General features: G+C 47.6%; 1 protein-coding gene across 1 annotated transcript in view; it reads right to left on the bottom strand.

Moving 5' to 3' along the window:
* Positions 1–15,214, bottom strand: part of LOC139275131 (probable ribonuclease ZC3H12C) — a 105,614-nt gene extending 90,400 nt beyond the window's left edge. Inside the window, exon 1 of the mRNA XM_070892173.1 lies at positions 14,863–15,214. The gene's annotated coding sequence lies outside the window, so the exon portion shown is untranslated. The remainder of the gene's footprint in view (positions 1–14,862) is intronic.
* Positions 15,215–16,363: the final 1,149 nt, after the last annotated feature.

Genomic DNA, 16,363 nt, shown 5'->3' with positions numbered 1-16,363 from the left:
ATGGAGCAGTTTCCTGCAAGGGCTGCTCCTGCACACTCTACTTCTTCATCCTTGTCTGCCATCCGGACACACCTTGATGTACCATCTTGTCGTCCGGAGGAGGCAGTGGAGGGCTCTCTACGCAGGAGTCATCTTCTTTTCTGTTGGAGATTTGGTGTTGCACAGAGCCACCCTGTGCAATAAGTTTTTAAGCAGGTTCATGGACTCCCAGGCCACCTGCAATTTCTGGGGCCCGGATGAGTCAGAGAAGGTTCACTAGGTTGATTCCAGAGATGAGGGGGTTGACTTATGAAGATAGGTTGAGCCTATACTCTTTGGCGTTCAGAAGAATGAGAGGTGATCTTATGGAAACATATAAGATAATGAAGAGGCTCGACAAGATGGATGCAGAGAGGATATTTCCACTCATAGGGGAAACTAAAACTAGGGGACAGTCTTAGAATAAGGGGCCACCCATTTAAAACTGAGATGAGAAGAAATTTCTTCTCTCAATGGGTTGCAAATCTATGGAATCCACTGCCCCAGAGAGCTGTGGAGGCTGGGTCATTGAATATATTTAAGGCGGAGATAGATAAGATTTTTGAGCGATAAAGGGAGTAAAGGATTATGGGGAGCGGGCAGGGAAGTGGAGCTCCGTCCATGATCACATCAGCCATGATATTTAGCCAAATGACCTACTCCTGTTCCTAGTTCTTATGTTATGAGTCCTTGTTTCACATGTATGTGGAGTGCAAGAGGTTGCAGCTTCTGTTCCACTATTTGAAGGGGTTGCTCCTCAATTTTGTGTTGCACTTCAGTCCCACATTCCTGATCTTTGACTTCCCGGTTCGGAGGGCATCAGGCAAGTCGGAGGATCTCCTCCTGGGCTTGGCCAAAGTGGCTATCCACAGGGCCAGACAGTGCGCAGTCGAGGGAATCATTTGGCCTGACAGCTTGCCTCTCTTCCACAGCTATGTTCACGTCCAGGTGTCCCTGAAGGAGCATGTGGCGTCCACTGGCATGCTAGAGACCTTCAGTGACTGGTGGGGGACTGCAGTGCATCATCATTCCGGGACCAAATTTTAATCCGATTTGATAAGTTTTATTTATTGTTTAATTTAGTGTATATTGACTGTACTCTTTTAAGAAGGAGGGCACTTATCACCTCTTAATGATGATGAGGACGACACCATTCATTAATCACCAAATACCAACATAAAAGGAGTAACACACCATGGTCACAGTCAGAGGAAAGCTAATGATACTAAGGAGGTTTATATAAAAGATGCGAGTGACAGAGGGTAGAGAAGATGGAGCAGAGGGAGTCATAAGAGCATAAGAATTAGGAGCAAGAGCAGGTCATTCGAGCCTACTCTGCCATTCATTGAGATCATGGCTGATCTTCTACCTCAACTTCACTTTCCTGCACTGTCCCCATATCCCTTAATATCCAAAAATCTATCGCTCTCTTTCTTGAATATACTCAAAGACTGAGCCTCTACAGCCCTCTGGAGTAGAGAATTCCAGAGATTCACCACCCTCTGATTGAAGAAGGTTCTCCTCATCTCAGTCCTAAATGGCCGATCCCTTGTTTTGAGACTGTGACCCCTCAGCCAGAGGAAACATACTCCCTGCTTCTACCCTGTCCAGCCTGGTAAGAATTTTGTATGTTTCAATGAGATCACCTTTCATTCTTCTAAACTCCAGAGAATATAGGCCTAGTCTACTCAATCTCTCCTTATAGGACAATCCTCCCATCCCAGGAATCAGTCTGGTGAACCTTTGTTGCAGTCCCTCAATGGCAAGTATATCCTTCCTTGTACAGGGCCTTGGTGAGGCCTCACCTGGAATAATGTGTTCAGTTTTGGTCTCCTAATCGGAGGAAGGACATTCTTGCTATTGAGGGAGTGTGGCGAAGGTTCACCAGACTGATTCCCGGGATGGCAGGACTGACATATGAGGAGAGACTGGATCAACTGGGCCTTTATACATTGGAGTTTAGAAGGATGAGGGGGGATCTCATAGAAACATATAAGATTCTGACGGGACGGGACAGGTTAGATGCGGGTAGAATGTTCCCGATGTTGGGGAAGTCCAGTACCAGTGGACACAGTTTTAGGATAAGGGGTAGGCCAGTTAGGATTGAGATGAAGAGAAACTTCTTCACGCAGAGTTGTTAACCTGTGGAATTCCCTGCCGCAGAGAGTTGTTGATGCCAGTTTATTGGATATATTCGAGAGGGAGTTAGATATGGCCCTTACGGCTAAGGGGATCAAGGGGTATGGAGAGAAAGCAGGAAAGGGGTACTGAGGGAATGATCAGTCATGATCTTATTGAATGGTGGTGCAGGCTCGAAGGGCCGAGTGGCCTACTCCTGCACCTATTTTCTATGTTTCTATGTTTCCTTAGGTAAGGAGACCAAAACTCTACACAATACTCCAGGTGTGGTCTCTCCAGGGCCCTATATAATTGGAGTAAGATATCTTTACTCTTATACTGTACTCAAATCCTACCATTTGCTTTCTTAATTGCTTGCTGTACCTGCATGTTAACTGTCAGTGATTCGTGTACAAGGAAACCCAGGTCCCTCTGAACACCAACACGTCCCAATCTCTCACCATTTAAAAAATACCTTGCTTTTCTATTTTTTTCTACCAAAGTGGAGCCAATGAAGTTAAGATACAGATTGAATTCGGTGAAGATGAGGAGTAACTGGGTACAAGGCTAAACAGAGACAAGATAGGAAATCTCAATGAGGAAATTATTATGGAGCTTGGAAGGATAAAATGAGTGAGTGAGTGATGACAGAGATGCAAGAGGGAGAATGCTTCACAGAATAGAAGATGCCAGAGAAGTAGGAGAGTAGGTGTGACTTGGCAATGAGCTTCACAACCACAGATGTTTAGGTGTGTAGTCAAGGCAGGAAGGCTTCAGTGAAGGGGAAAGAATCATCACCTGTAAGCCAAGTTTCTGAAAATGTCAAGATTGTCAACAAATTCATCCAGGACGAGATCATTAATGCAGAGAGCCTCATTTGCGAGACAGTGAACATTCAGATGGGTAATTTGGAGCAGAATGGTGATTGCTTATACGCCAGCTCGGTTGGATGAGCATTAAATCGGATGCAGAGTGACAAGCCACAAAGAGAAGAGGTTGGAGAGGTTACGGCACAAGGAGAAAGGTAGGAGACATCATTGCTGGGAGTGGAATGTGAAACAGTTGCAACTTCTGCCCTGGGTAAAGTAGTGATGGATGCAACAGTCTGCACAGTGAATACCAAAAGCAGAAGGAGCCCATGCACTCATTCGAGAGGGTTTCAAGGCTGGAACTAAAACAATTGACATGGTAGGCGAAGGAATATTGTTACGTGGAAAAGGATTGAGATGGATCTGATGCTGAGGAAGGGAGAGATAAAAGGAGAAGTGGCAGTTTTGGAAATTGAGGAAAGAAAGAACATGACCCAAAAATGGCTGAAAAGACAAAGCGTGAGTATAAAGTTCAAGGAGCAACCAAAATGAGTACATAAATGGGCATAGAGGAGACCTTAAATTTTGCAGTAAAGGTCTCAAGCTCGGGGTTGATACAAGAAAGAATAAACAGCCCAATATCCATGTGGCTTTGAGGGCAGAAGCCTTTGGGCAGGCAGTAACGGCAGAATGTTTTCTTTTTTCTTCATTCCTGGAATGTGGGTGTTGCTGCCAAGGCCAGCATTTATTGTCCATCCCCAATTGCCCTCAAGAAGGTGGTGGTCAGCTACCTTGTTGAATCGCTGCACTCCGTGTGCTGAAGGTACTTCCATAGTGCTGTTAGGAAGGGAGTTCCAGGATTTTGCCCCTGCGACGACGAAGGAACAGCAATATATTTCCAAATCAGGATGGTGTGAGACTTGGAGGTGGCGATGTAGGTAGAGATCACAGGTATGGGAGGTGCTATCGAAGAAGCTTTGGCGTGTTGCTGCAGTGCATCTTGTAGATAGTATACATTGCAGCCACGGTGGTGGAGGGAGTGAATGTTTGGATAGTGTGCCAAGCAAGCCGGCTGCTTTGCCTTGGATGGTGTCAAGCTTCTTGAGTGTTGTCGGAGCTGCACCCATCCAGGCAAGTGGAGAATATTCCATCACACTCCTGACTTGTGCCTTGTAGATGGTGGAAAGGCTTTGGGGAGTCAGGAGGAGAAACACTCACCACAGAATATTCAGCCTCTGACCTGGTCTTGTAGCCACAGTATTTATGTGGCTAGTCCAGTTAAGTTTCCGATTATTTGCAACAACTTTTTTTTGAGTTCTTCTGCGCATGCGCGCATTGGACTCCACCCCCTTTTTGCACATGTGCGCTCGATCTGGTCGCGCATACACAGTGAGATATACAAGGAAGCCGGAAGTGGTGCTGAACCACGTGGAGCTCAGTGCTGCTCGTGCCTACCGCTGGAGCTGCTTCTAGGGCTTTTGGGGCAGGAACTTGGGCTCAGGGATAGGTCAAGAACCTGAGCTCGGGAATAGGTCAGATACACTGGGGTGGGGGGGTGGAGAAGGGGGAGAGAAAGAGATCTTAACCTGGAGTCAGCAGTCAGAATGGCTCGAATTACACTTTGCAAAGTCACTAATTATGTAGAAAGGGCGGAGGTTGAAGGGACTGGCACTGCAAGGGCCGGGCGTGGAGGTCGTCCTCTTGACTTATGCCGATGACATGCTCCTCACGGTCGCGGATCCCCTTGACCTGCGGAGGATGCGCGAGTGCCAGAAGATTTGCTCGGCCGCATCCTCCACTAGGTCAACTCTGAGAAATGTTCCCGACTCCTGGTGGGTCAGTGGCAGGTGGACTCCCTGCCGGAGTTCAGGCCTTTTGCCTGGAGTACAACCCATCTCCTCTATCTGGGAGTCTACCTTACCCCTGCCGAGGAAGCCTGGCTGGCGAACTGGAGGCCAAAGTCACTGCTCGCTAGGGCGCTGACAGGATTGCTCAAGAGTGCTGTTCTACAGGGGTCGAGCGCTAATCATAAACCAGCTGGTGGCCGCTATGCTGTGGTTGGTTATTTTGACCCCTCCCCCTGCGTTTTTCACCAAGATACAGAAGCAGCTGGTGGACTTCTTCTGGATCAACAGGAAGCATTGGGTCTCTGCTGCAGCTCAAGAGTTTCCTGCTTCGGGAGGGCGGTCAGGTGTTGGTGTGCATGAGCACCCAGGCTGCGACTTTCCGTCTTCAGACCCTGCAGAGGTGCTGTACGTAAAGCACCTTCCTAGATGGCGTGCGCTGGTGACGTATTTCTTCCATCAGCAGTACTGCCTTAATTATGGCACTCAGTTTCTGTTTGTAAACCTGGTAGGCGTCCAGACTGCCATGCGGGGGCTGCCTGTCTTTTACCAGGAACGCCTCAGGGTCTGGAACGATGTCACCACCAAGCGCAGTTCTCCCCCATCTGGAATGGCGGCTGTCCTTCGGGAGCCGCTGCTCAGGAATCCATACCTCCACAAGTGCGGTTTTAGGTGGCAGAAAGGGCTGGGCTTAGCAAGATGACCAGGGTCAGGGACCTACTGGATGGTGGAGGAGCGGGCTGGATGGTGCCGGAAGAGTTGGCATGGCGCCTATCCTGGGCTGACGTCCGGTGCGCGGCCAATGTCATCGAGTCACTAAAAACAGCACTGGGCCCTGACTCCATTAGGTGCATCGAGGAGGCTCAAGCACGTGAGGCGATCCCGTCCGAACTGACTCAGTTGTGCACGGAGGTGATTCCTGTACTCGTACACACTCTTCACTTTGCCATCCTCGTCTGCCGTCCAGACACGCCACGACACACCAGCTTGCCGTCGGAGGCAGCCGGGGTCCCCAATGGACTACTCTCTATGCAGGAGTCCTCCCTTTATTTATTGGGGACTTGGCCTGGAGGGTGTTGCAGGGGGCAGTCCCGCGCAATCAGTTTTTAAGTCAATTCACGGATTCCCAGGCCGCCTGCAATTTCTGCGGTCTGGAAGAGTCCATGTTCTACGATTATGTGGAGTGAGTTGCAGCCCGTTCCAATATTTGAAGGGAATGCTCCTCAAATTCTGGTTGAACTTCAGTCCTACATTCCTAATCTTTGGGCATCCTGTGCAGAGGAGAGCAGGCAGGTCAGAAGGCCTCCTCGTAGGACTGCTCCTGGGCATGGCCATGGTGGCCATTAACCAGTCCAGGCAGCGGACTGTCATTCAGCCCGACTGCCTGCTTCTCTTCCGTGGTTACGTTCAATCCAGGGTGTCTCTGGAGATGGAGCACACGGTGTCCACCGGTACGCTCGCGGCCTTCCGTGAGAGGTGGGCGCCGGAGACTGGAGTGCATCACCACCCCACGGCAACCAAATTTTAATTTGACTGTTTAATGTTCAAAGTTGATCGTTAATTTGTCGGTTCTAGGGGGCACTTGATTTATAGTTCAATTAAAATAGTTGTAAAAAGGGCAGTTCTAATTACACATGCCAGATAAACTGCTGGAAGTGTCTTATCCTCCAAGGGGACCAATCAGCAATCAGGTCATGTGATCAAGGGGACCCAATCTGAGCATTTTCCTGTTGCAAGTAAACGCATCCTTAAGTTTATGGTCAATGGTGACCCCCAGGATGTTGATGGTGGGGGATTCGGCAATGATTAGACTCTCTCTTGTTGGAGATAGTCATTGCCTGGCATGAATGTTACTTCACACTTAACAGCCCAAGCCTGAATGTTGTCCAGCTGTTGCTGCATGTGGGCATGGACTGCTTCATTATCTGAGGAATTGCAAATGAACTGAACTCTTTGCAATCATCAGCAAATATCCCCATTTCTAGCCCTATAAATGGAGGGAAGGTCATTGATGAAGCAGCTGAAGATAGTTGGGCCTAGGACACTGCACTGAGGAATTCCTGCAGTGATGTCCTGGCGCTTCAGTCTCGTCTTTTGCATTTGTGCACTGGGCTCCGCTATCATTGAGGATGGGGATGCTCATGGAGCCTCCTCCCCCTGTTAGTTGTTTAATTGTCCACCATTCTGGATGTGGCAGGATTGCAGAGCTTTGATTTGATCTGTTGGTTGTGGGAATCGCTTAGCTCTGTTTAGCATACACGTTGTCCTGTGTTGTAGCTTCACCAGGTTGGCACCTAATTTTTAGATATGCCTGGTGCTGCTCCTGGCATGCTCTACTACACTCCTTATTGAACCATGGTTGATCCCCTGGCATGATGGTAATTGTAGTGATGGATATGCCAGGCCATGAGGTTACACATTGTGGCGGAATACAATTGTGCTGCTGCTGATTGCTCACAATGCCTCATGGATGCCCAGTTTTGAGCTACTAGATCTGTTCTCAATCTATCCCCTTTAGCATGGTAGTAGTGCCGCACAACACTATGGTGTGAAAGCAGGACTTCGTCTCCACAAGAACTGTGCAGTGGTCACTGTTACCAGTTCAATGAGGTCCAATTCAGAGTTCAGCAGCAGAGCAAAGGATCATCGTGGAGCCGGCGCCAGCAGAGATTAGAGCAGCAGGCAGTAAAGGAGTATGGCCCAGTTCAGCAACCAGCTGAAAAGCCAGCATATGAACCAGGAGCCAGTGGAGTAGCAGAATTCAGATTTGGAAAATTAGAAAAGCAGGAGAGTTTGAGAGTCGGAAGGTGTGTGGAGAGAGTCGGGAGGTGCGTCGCTGAGGCCTATAAAAAGGCCCAACGCGTCGGAGGAGGCACGAGAGTTCCAGGTGCGTGGAGAGGCTCGGGAGGTGCGTCGCTATGGCCTATAAAAAGGCCCAATGCGTCGGAGGAGGCACGAGAGTTCCAGGTGCGTGGAGAGGCTCGGGAGGTGCGTCGCTATGGCCTATAAAAAGGCCCAATGCGTCGGAGGAGGCACGAGAGTTCCAGGTGCGTGGAGAGAGTCGGGAGGTGCGTCGCTATGGCCTATAAAAAGGCCCAATGCGTCGGAGGAGGCTCGGGAGTTCCAGGTGCGTGGAGAGGCTCGGGAGGCGCGTGTTTGTGCAGCTACAGGGAGAAGGCAAAAAAGTAGAAAGAAATCGAAAGGTGATGTCACAGCCAAGAGAGTAAGTGATTGGCTGGTGATTGGTGAGTAACTTTTCTTTTTCTTTCTTTATCAGTTACATTTAGCATTGTTAGAAACATAGAAAATAGGTGCAGGAGTAGGCCATTCGGCCCTTCTAGCCTGCACCGCCATTCAATGAGTTCATGGCTGAACATTCAACTTCAGTACCCCATTCCTGCTTTCTCGCCATACCCCTTGATCCCCCTAGTAGTAAGAACCTCATCTAACTCCTTTTTGAATATATTTAGTGAATTGGCCTCAACAACTTTCTGTGGTAGAGAATTCCACAGGTTCACCACTCTCTGGGTGAAGAAGTTCCTCCGCATCTCGGTCCTAAATGGCTTACCCCTTATCCTTAGACTGTGACCTCTGGTTCTGGACTTCCCCAACATTGGGAACATTCTTCCTGCATCTAACCTGTCTAACCCCGTCAGAATTTTAAATGTTTCTATGAGGTCCCCTCTCATTCTTCTGAACTCCAGTGAATACAAGCCCAGTTGATCCAGTCTTTCTTGATAGGTCAGTCCCGCCATCCCGGGAATCAGTCTGGTGAACCTTCGCTGCACTCCCTCAATAGCAAGAATGTCCTTCCTCAGGTTAGGAGACCAAAACTGTACACAATACTCCAGGTGTGGCCTCACCAATGCCCTGTACAACTGTAGCAACACCTCCCTGCCCCTGTACTCAAATCCCCTTGCTATGAAGGCCAACATGCCATTTGCTTTCTTAACCGCCTGCTGCACCTGCATGCCAACCTTCAATAACTGATGTACCATGACACCCAGGTCTCTTTGCACCTCCCCTTTTCCTAATCTGTCACCATTCAGATAATAGTCTGTCTCTCTGTTTTTACCACCAAAGTGGATAACCTCACATTTATCCACATTATACTTCATCTGCCATGCATTTGCCCACTCACCTAACCTATCCAAGTCGCTCTGCAGCCTCACAGCATCCTCCTCGCAGCTCACACTGCCACCCAACTTAGTGTCATCCGCAAATTTGGAGATACTACATTTAATCCCCTCATCTAAATCATTAATGTACAGTGTAAACAGCTGGGGCCCCAGCACAGAACCTTGCGGTACCCCACTAGTCACTGCCTGCCATTCTGAAAAGTACCCATTTACTCCTACTCTTTGCTTCCTGTCTGACAACCAGTTCTCAATCCATGTCAGTACACTACCCCCAATCCCATGTGCTCTAACTTTGCACATCAATCTCTTGTGTGGGACCTTGTCGAACGCCTTCTGAAAGTCCAAATATACCACATCAACTGGTTCTCTCTTATCCACTCTACTGGAAACATCCTCAAAAAATTCCAGAAGATTTGTCAAGCATGATTTCCCTTTCACAAATCCATGCTGACTTGGACCTATTATGTCACCTCTTTCCAAATGCACTGCTATGACATCCTTAATAATTGATTCCATCATTTTACCCACTACCGATGTCAGGCTGTTTTCCCTGTTTTCTCTCTCCCTCCTTTTTTTTATAAAAAGTGGGGTTACATTGGCTACCCTCCACTCCATAGGAACTGATCCAGAGTCAATGGAATGTTGGAAAATGACTGTCAATGCATCCACTATTTCCAAGGCCACCTCCTTAAGTACTCTGGGATGCAGTCCATCAGGCCCTGGGGATTTATCGGCCTTCAATCCCATCAATTTCCCCAACACAATTTCCCGGCTAATAAGGATTTCCCTCAGTTCCTCCTCCTTACTAGACCCCCCGACCCCTTTTATAACCGGAAGGTTGTTCGTGTCCTCCTTCGTGAATACCGAACCAAAGTACTTGTTCAATTGGTCCGCCATTTCTTTGTTCCCCGTTATGACTTCCCCTGATTCTGACTGCAGGGGACCTACGTTTGTCTTTACTAACCTTTTTCTCTTTACATATCTATAGAAACTTTTGCAATCCGTTGCCAACTTAAGTGTATCTATGGGTTAAGTCATGGCAGGAGAGCTCGGACACATGTTAAACTCCTCCTGTACTATGTCGGAAGTCAGGGACGCTTCCGGTGTCCCTGACGACTACATATGCAGGAAGTGCATCCACCTGCAGCTCCTGACGGACCGCATTGCGGCACTGGAGCTGCGGGTGGATTCACTCTGGAGCATCCACGATGCTGAGAATGATGTGAATAGCACGTTGAGCGAGTTGGTCACACTGCAGGTAAAGGGTACTCAGCCAGATAGTAAATGGGTGACCAGCAGGAAGAGCAGTGTAAGGAAGGTAGGGCAGGGGTCCCCTGCGGTCATCCCCCTGCAAAACAGATACACCGCTTTGGGTACTGTTGAGGGGGATGACTCATCAGGGGACGGCAGCAGCAGCCAAGTTCATGGCACCGTGGGTGGCTCTGCTGTACAGGAGGGCAGGAAAAAGAGTGAGAGCAAAAGTGATAGGGGATTCGATTGCAAGGCGAATAGATAGGCATTTCTGTGGCCGCAACCTACAAGATGGTATGTTGCCTCCCTGGTGCAAGGGTCAAGGATGTCTCGGAGCGGGTGCAGGACATTCTGAAAAGGGAGGGTGACCAGCCAGTTGTCGTTGTGCGCATAGGTACCAACGATATAGGTAAAAAACGGGATGAGGTCCTACGAGACAAATGTAGGGAGCTAGGAGCTAAATTAAAAAGTAGGACCTCAAAAGTAGTAATCGCAGGATTGCTACCAGTGCCACAAGCTAGTCAGAGTAGGAATCGCAGGATAGCTCAGATGAATACGTGGCTTGGGGAGTGGTGCAGAAGGGAGCGATTCAAATTCCTGGGGCATTGAAACCGGTTCTGGGGGAGGTGGGACCAGTACAAACCGGACGGTCAACACCTGGGCAGAACCGGAACCAATGTCCTGGGGGAGTGTTTGCTAGTGTTGTTGGGGAGGAATTAAACTAATATGGCAGGGGGATGGGAACCTATGCAGGGAGGCAGAGGGAAATAAAAGGGAGAGAGAGGCAAAAGATAGACAGGAGAATAGTAAAAGTGGAGGGCAGAGAATCCCAAGGCAAAAAACAAAAAGGGCCACATTACAGCAAAATTCTAAAAGGGACAAGGTGTGTTAAAAAGACAAGTCTGAAGGCTCTGTGTCTTAATGCAAGGAGTATCCATAATAAGGTGGATGAATTAACTGTGCAAATAGATGTGAACAGATATGATGTGATTGGGATTACAGAGACGTGGCTCCAGGATGATCAGGGCTGGGAACTCAACATCCAAGGGTATTCAACATTCAGGAAGGATAGAATAAAAGGAAAAGGAGGTGGGGTAGCATTGCTGGTTAAAGAGGAGATTAATGCAATAGTTAGGAAGGACATTAGCTTGGATGATGTGGAATCTATATGGGTAGAGCTGCAGAATACCAAAGGGCAAAAAGCTGTGTACAGACCTCCAAACAGTAGTAGTGATGTTGGGGAGGGCATCAAATAGGAAATTAGGGGTGCATGCAATAAAGGTGCAGCAGTTATCATGGGTGACTTTAATGTGCATATAGATTGGGCTAACCAAACTGGAAGCAATACGGTGGAGGAGGATTTTGTAGAGTGCATAAGGGATGGTTTTCTAGACCAATATGTCGAGGAACCAACTAGGGGGGGGGCTATCTTAGACTGGGTGTTGTGTAATGAGAGGGAATTAATTAGCAATCTCGTTGTGCGAGGCCCCTTGAGGAACAGTAACCATAATATGGTGGAATTCTACATTAGGATGGAGAATGAAAGAGTTATTTCAGAGACCATGGTCCAGAACTTAAAGAAGGGTAACTTTGAAGGTATGAGGCGTGAATTGGCTAGGATAGATTGGCGAATGATACTTAAGGGGTTGACAGTGGATGGGCAATGGCAGACATTTAGAGACTGCATGGATGAACTACAACAATTGTACATCCCTGTCTGGCGTAAAAATAAAAAGGGGAAGGTGGCTCAACCGTGGCTATCAAGGGAAATCAGGGATAGTATTAAAGCCAAGGAAGTGGCATACAAATTGGCCAGAAATAGCAGCGAACCCAGGGACTGGGAGAAATTTAGAACTCAGCAGAGGTGGACAAAGGGTTTGATTAAGGCAGGGAAAATAGAGTACGAGAGGAAGCTTGCAGGGAACATTAAGACGGACTGCAAAAGCTTCTATAGATATGTGAAGAGAAAAAGGTTAGTAAAGACAAACGTAGGTCCCCTGCAGTCAGAATCAGGGGAAGTCATAACGGGGAACAAAGAAATGGCAGACCAATTGAACAAGTACTTTGGTTCGGTACTCACTGAGGAGGACACAAACAACCTTCCAGATATAAAAGGGATCAGAGGGTCGAATAAAGGAGGAGGAACGGAGGTAAATCCTTATAAGTCAGGAAATTGTGTTGGGGAAATTGATGGGATTGAAGGCCGATAAATCCCCAGGGCCTGATGGACTGCATCCCAGAGTACTTAAGGAGGTAGCCTTGGAAATAGCGGATGCATTGACAGTCATTTTCCAACATTCCATAGACTCTGAATCAGTTCCTATGGAGTGGAGGGTAGCCAATGTAACCCCACTTTTTAAAAAAGGAGGGAGAGAAAACAGGGAATTATAGACCGGTCGGCCTGACATCGGTAGTGGGTAAAATGATGGAATCAATTATTAAAGGATGTCATAGCAGCGCCTTTGGAAAGAGGTGACATGATAGGTCCAAGTCAGCATGGATATGTGAAAGGGAAATCATGCTTGACAAATCTTCTGGAATTTTTTGAGGATGTTTCCAGTGGAGTGGACAAGGGAGAACCAGTCGATGTGGTGTATTTGGACTTTCAGAAGGCTTTCGACAAGGTCCCACACAAGAGATTAATGTGCAAAGTTAAAGCACTGGGATTGGGGGTAGTGTGCTGACGTGGATTGAGAACTGGTTGGCAGACAGGAAGCAAAGAGTAGGAGTAAATGAGTACTTGTCAGAATGGCAGGCAGTGACTCGTGGGGTACCGCAAGGTTCTGTGCTGGGCCCCCAGCTGTTTACATTGTACATTAATGATTTAGACGAGGGGATTAAATGTAGTATCTCCAAATTTGCAGATGACACTAAGTTGGATGGCAGTGTGAGCTGCGAGGAGGATGCTATGAGGCTGCAGAGTGACTTGGATAGGTTAGGTGAGTGGGCAAATGCATGGCAGATGAAGTATAAAGTGGATAAATGTGAGGTTATCCACTTTGGCAGTAAAAACAGAGAGACAGACTATTATCTGAATGGTGACAGATTAGGAAAAGGGGAGGTGCAGCGAGACCTGGGTGTCATGGTACATCAGTCATTGAAGGTTGGCATGCAGGTACAGAAGGCGGTTAAGAAAGCAAATGGCATGTTGGCCTTCATAGCAAGGGGATTTGAGTACAGGGACAGGGAGGTGTTACTACAGTTGTACAGGGCCTTGGTGAGGCTACACCTGGAGTATTGCGTACAGTTTTGGTCTCCTAACTTGAGGAAGGACATTCTTGCTATTGAGGGAGTGCAGCGAAGGTTCACCAGACTGATTCCCGGGATGGCGGAACTGACATATCAAGAAAGACTGGATCAACTGGACCTGGGCTTGTATTCACTGGAGTTCAGAAGAATGAGAGGGGTTCTCATAGAAACATTTAAAATTCTGACAGGTTTAGACAGGTTAGATGCAGGAAGAATGTTCCCAATGTTGGGGAAGTCCAGAATCAGGAGTCACAGTCTAAGGATAAAGGACCGAGATGAGGAGAAACTTCTTCACCCAGAGAGTGGTGAACCTGTGGAATTCTCTACCACAGAAAGTTGTTGAGGCCAATTCACTAAATATATTCAAAAAGGAGTTAGATGCAGTCCTTACTACTAGGGGGATCAAGGGGTATGGCGAGAAAGCAGGAATGGGGTACTGAAGTTGCATGTTCAGCCATGAACTCATTGAATGGCGGTGCAGGCTCGAAGGGCCGAATGGCCTACTCCTGCACCTATTTTCTATGTTTCTAAGTAAAACAGTAGAGTTAAGCAACAGAGGAAGATGCAGGGTGAGAACTATACTTATGTTGTTATGGTTGTGCTGCACTTCAGACAGATACACTAGGGATTGGGAAAGTCCTCTTGGAGCAGTAGCAAAAAGGAATCATAGGTACCCTATTGTGGGGTAATGAGAAAAGAGATCTTGATGGGTGGATGCGAGAGCTCTGGTTCAATCAGGAGCAGAGGAAAACAGAGACTTGGGGGCTTGGCGGACCCACAGATTATAGAATATCTGCATATTCCAACTCACTACTAGTAATGACACAAACGACCTACTATACAAATTTACGGTCGTATTTTGAAATCCAACAAACTACATTGTTGGGAGTTTTTACTAAGCGGTAACACACGCATCACATAGCATTCCTTCAGATCAGAGTGCAGAAGATCCAGCATTAGCAAGTACACCTTCTGCCACACAAGCATTCGCCAAAACGCGAAAACTTTTACTGATGAAGCAAAATGACAAAACATCCGAAAGCGAGGAATCTTCAATAAAGTGGATCTCGCCCAAAACGCCAACTGATTGGAGTGAAAACTCACAAGGACAAGAAAAATATGCTAAAAAAAATAAACGAGAGAAACGTATGGCGAGCAGATGGAGTTTTATAAATTATGTATTATTGTAAAAAAAATAAAGACGCCTCTTTTCTCCCCAACCGCCTTGGGGTTAGATGGGCCTTGGTCTGCCTCCTACGCGAATGTCCACAAAAAACACCCACGGACCGTTGCGTACAGCCAGAGGCCTAGTGTTGAAGTAAGCGGAACACGGACAGAGGAGAGGTTTCCTCACCACTCACATTTACCATAGCAACGCCCCGGGAAAAGAGGAATGCATGTCGGCTACAATATAACTCGACACTCCATACTCACACTGCCGTCCGAGGCCTGGCCAGGATTGCTCTCGCTGCGCCTCGGTCTCCGCTACCTGCCAATCGCAGGCGCTCGGTCGGATTTCTGCCGAACTGCGGCCGCTGACTCACGCTGACGGCCCCGCCGAGCTGAAGGCTGAGTGCGGACACTGCCGACGCGGTTTCCAGCGGACGGACCCTGAACCCTCCTCCTCCTCCATCATCATCATCTCTTTCCTCGCAGCCGTCCGGCCTTTGATGCACCTGCTGCTGCCAAGTGCAGCTCAGACCCGGCGCCTCCTCTCGCCCCGGCCCGCTCTGCTCTGCTCCCGTCCGGTCCGGAGCTCGCGCTGAAACGGTAATATATTTCAAGAATCCTGTCCGGGTCCCGCGCAGACTTTCACAATATTCTGTGTCCCGTGGCTGCTGCCACCTGCAGCTAATACAGGGCTGGTGCACAGTCCTTTCATTTACCGAATCACGCACCTCGCCGTTTATTTGTGTTAAAGTGATTTATTTTATTAATTTTAAACGGCGTTCAAGCCTCGTATGTTTTCTCTGTAATTTGTTAGCTCAACAAACGCTTGTGGTACTGATTGTCAATCTTCAGGTCCAATATCGCTCGTAATATCACTGCGCCCCGCCACTTCATTCGTATTGAATTCAAACCAAAATTGGAAAATCATGAAAAGTCCAATTTTTATCAGTGAGTAGCGAAAATGCACAAGAATTTAATTTATTTTAGCGGTTGTAATGCTAAAATCATTCTCGTCATGTCTACCTCCTATCCAATTGTCAAATAATTGAAACAAAAACATTGCTGGAAATGCACAGCACCTATTAACAATTCGAAGCACTTTACAGCCTTCTGGACTCAACATCGAGTTCAACAATTTCAGAGTATAACCTTTGCCCATCTTTGGTTCCCTTTCCTCATCCCCCCCAGCTTATGCTTGTTTTCTCTTTGTCTCCAATGGCAGCTGATCGTTATTGCGCCATTCACGCCCTACCTAGACTAACTTTTTTCTAACTCTGGCCATTACCATGTCAATTCGGCCCATCATCCCTTTTGTCTCTCCTGCCTTCCACCCTATCGCAAATCTTCCCTTTTGTTCTTTCTTCCGTCCCCATTAACTCAGTTTTTCTCTCCACAGATGCTGCCTGACTCGCTGAGATTTCCAGCATTTTCTGTTTTTTATTTCAGATTCCAGCATCCACAGTATTTTGCTTTGGTATTAACGATTCGAGCGGGTTTTCAGTTCTGAGGAAGGGTTACATCCCAAACATTAACTTGTCTTTTGTCTTTACATATGCTGTCTGATCTGCTTTGTTTTTATATTGAAGTAAACTGGTGACAGTGAAACAGATAGTTCAGGTAGGATACGCAAGGTATTTTAAAATGCGGATGACAATTTTAAATTCAATGCCATATAGAACAGAGAACCAGTATAGATCAGAAACGACGGGGCGGGGGAGGGACGATGGGTGACTGGGATTTAGTGTAGAATAGGATGCAGGCAGGA

Source organism: Pristiophorus japonicus, chromosome 10, assembly GCF_044704955.1.
Source record: "Pristiophorus japonicus isolate sPriJap1 chromosome 10, sPriJap1.hap1, whole genome shotgun sequence".
Taxonomy (NCBI): Eukaryota; Metazoa; Chordata; class Chondrichthyes; family Pristiophoridae; genus Pristiophorus; species Pristiophorus japonicus.
This window is presented reverse-complemented; position numbering and strand designations above follow the sequence as displayed.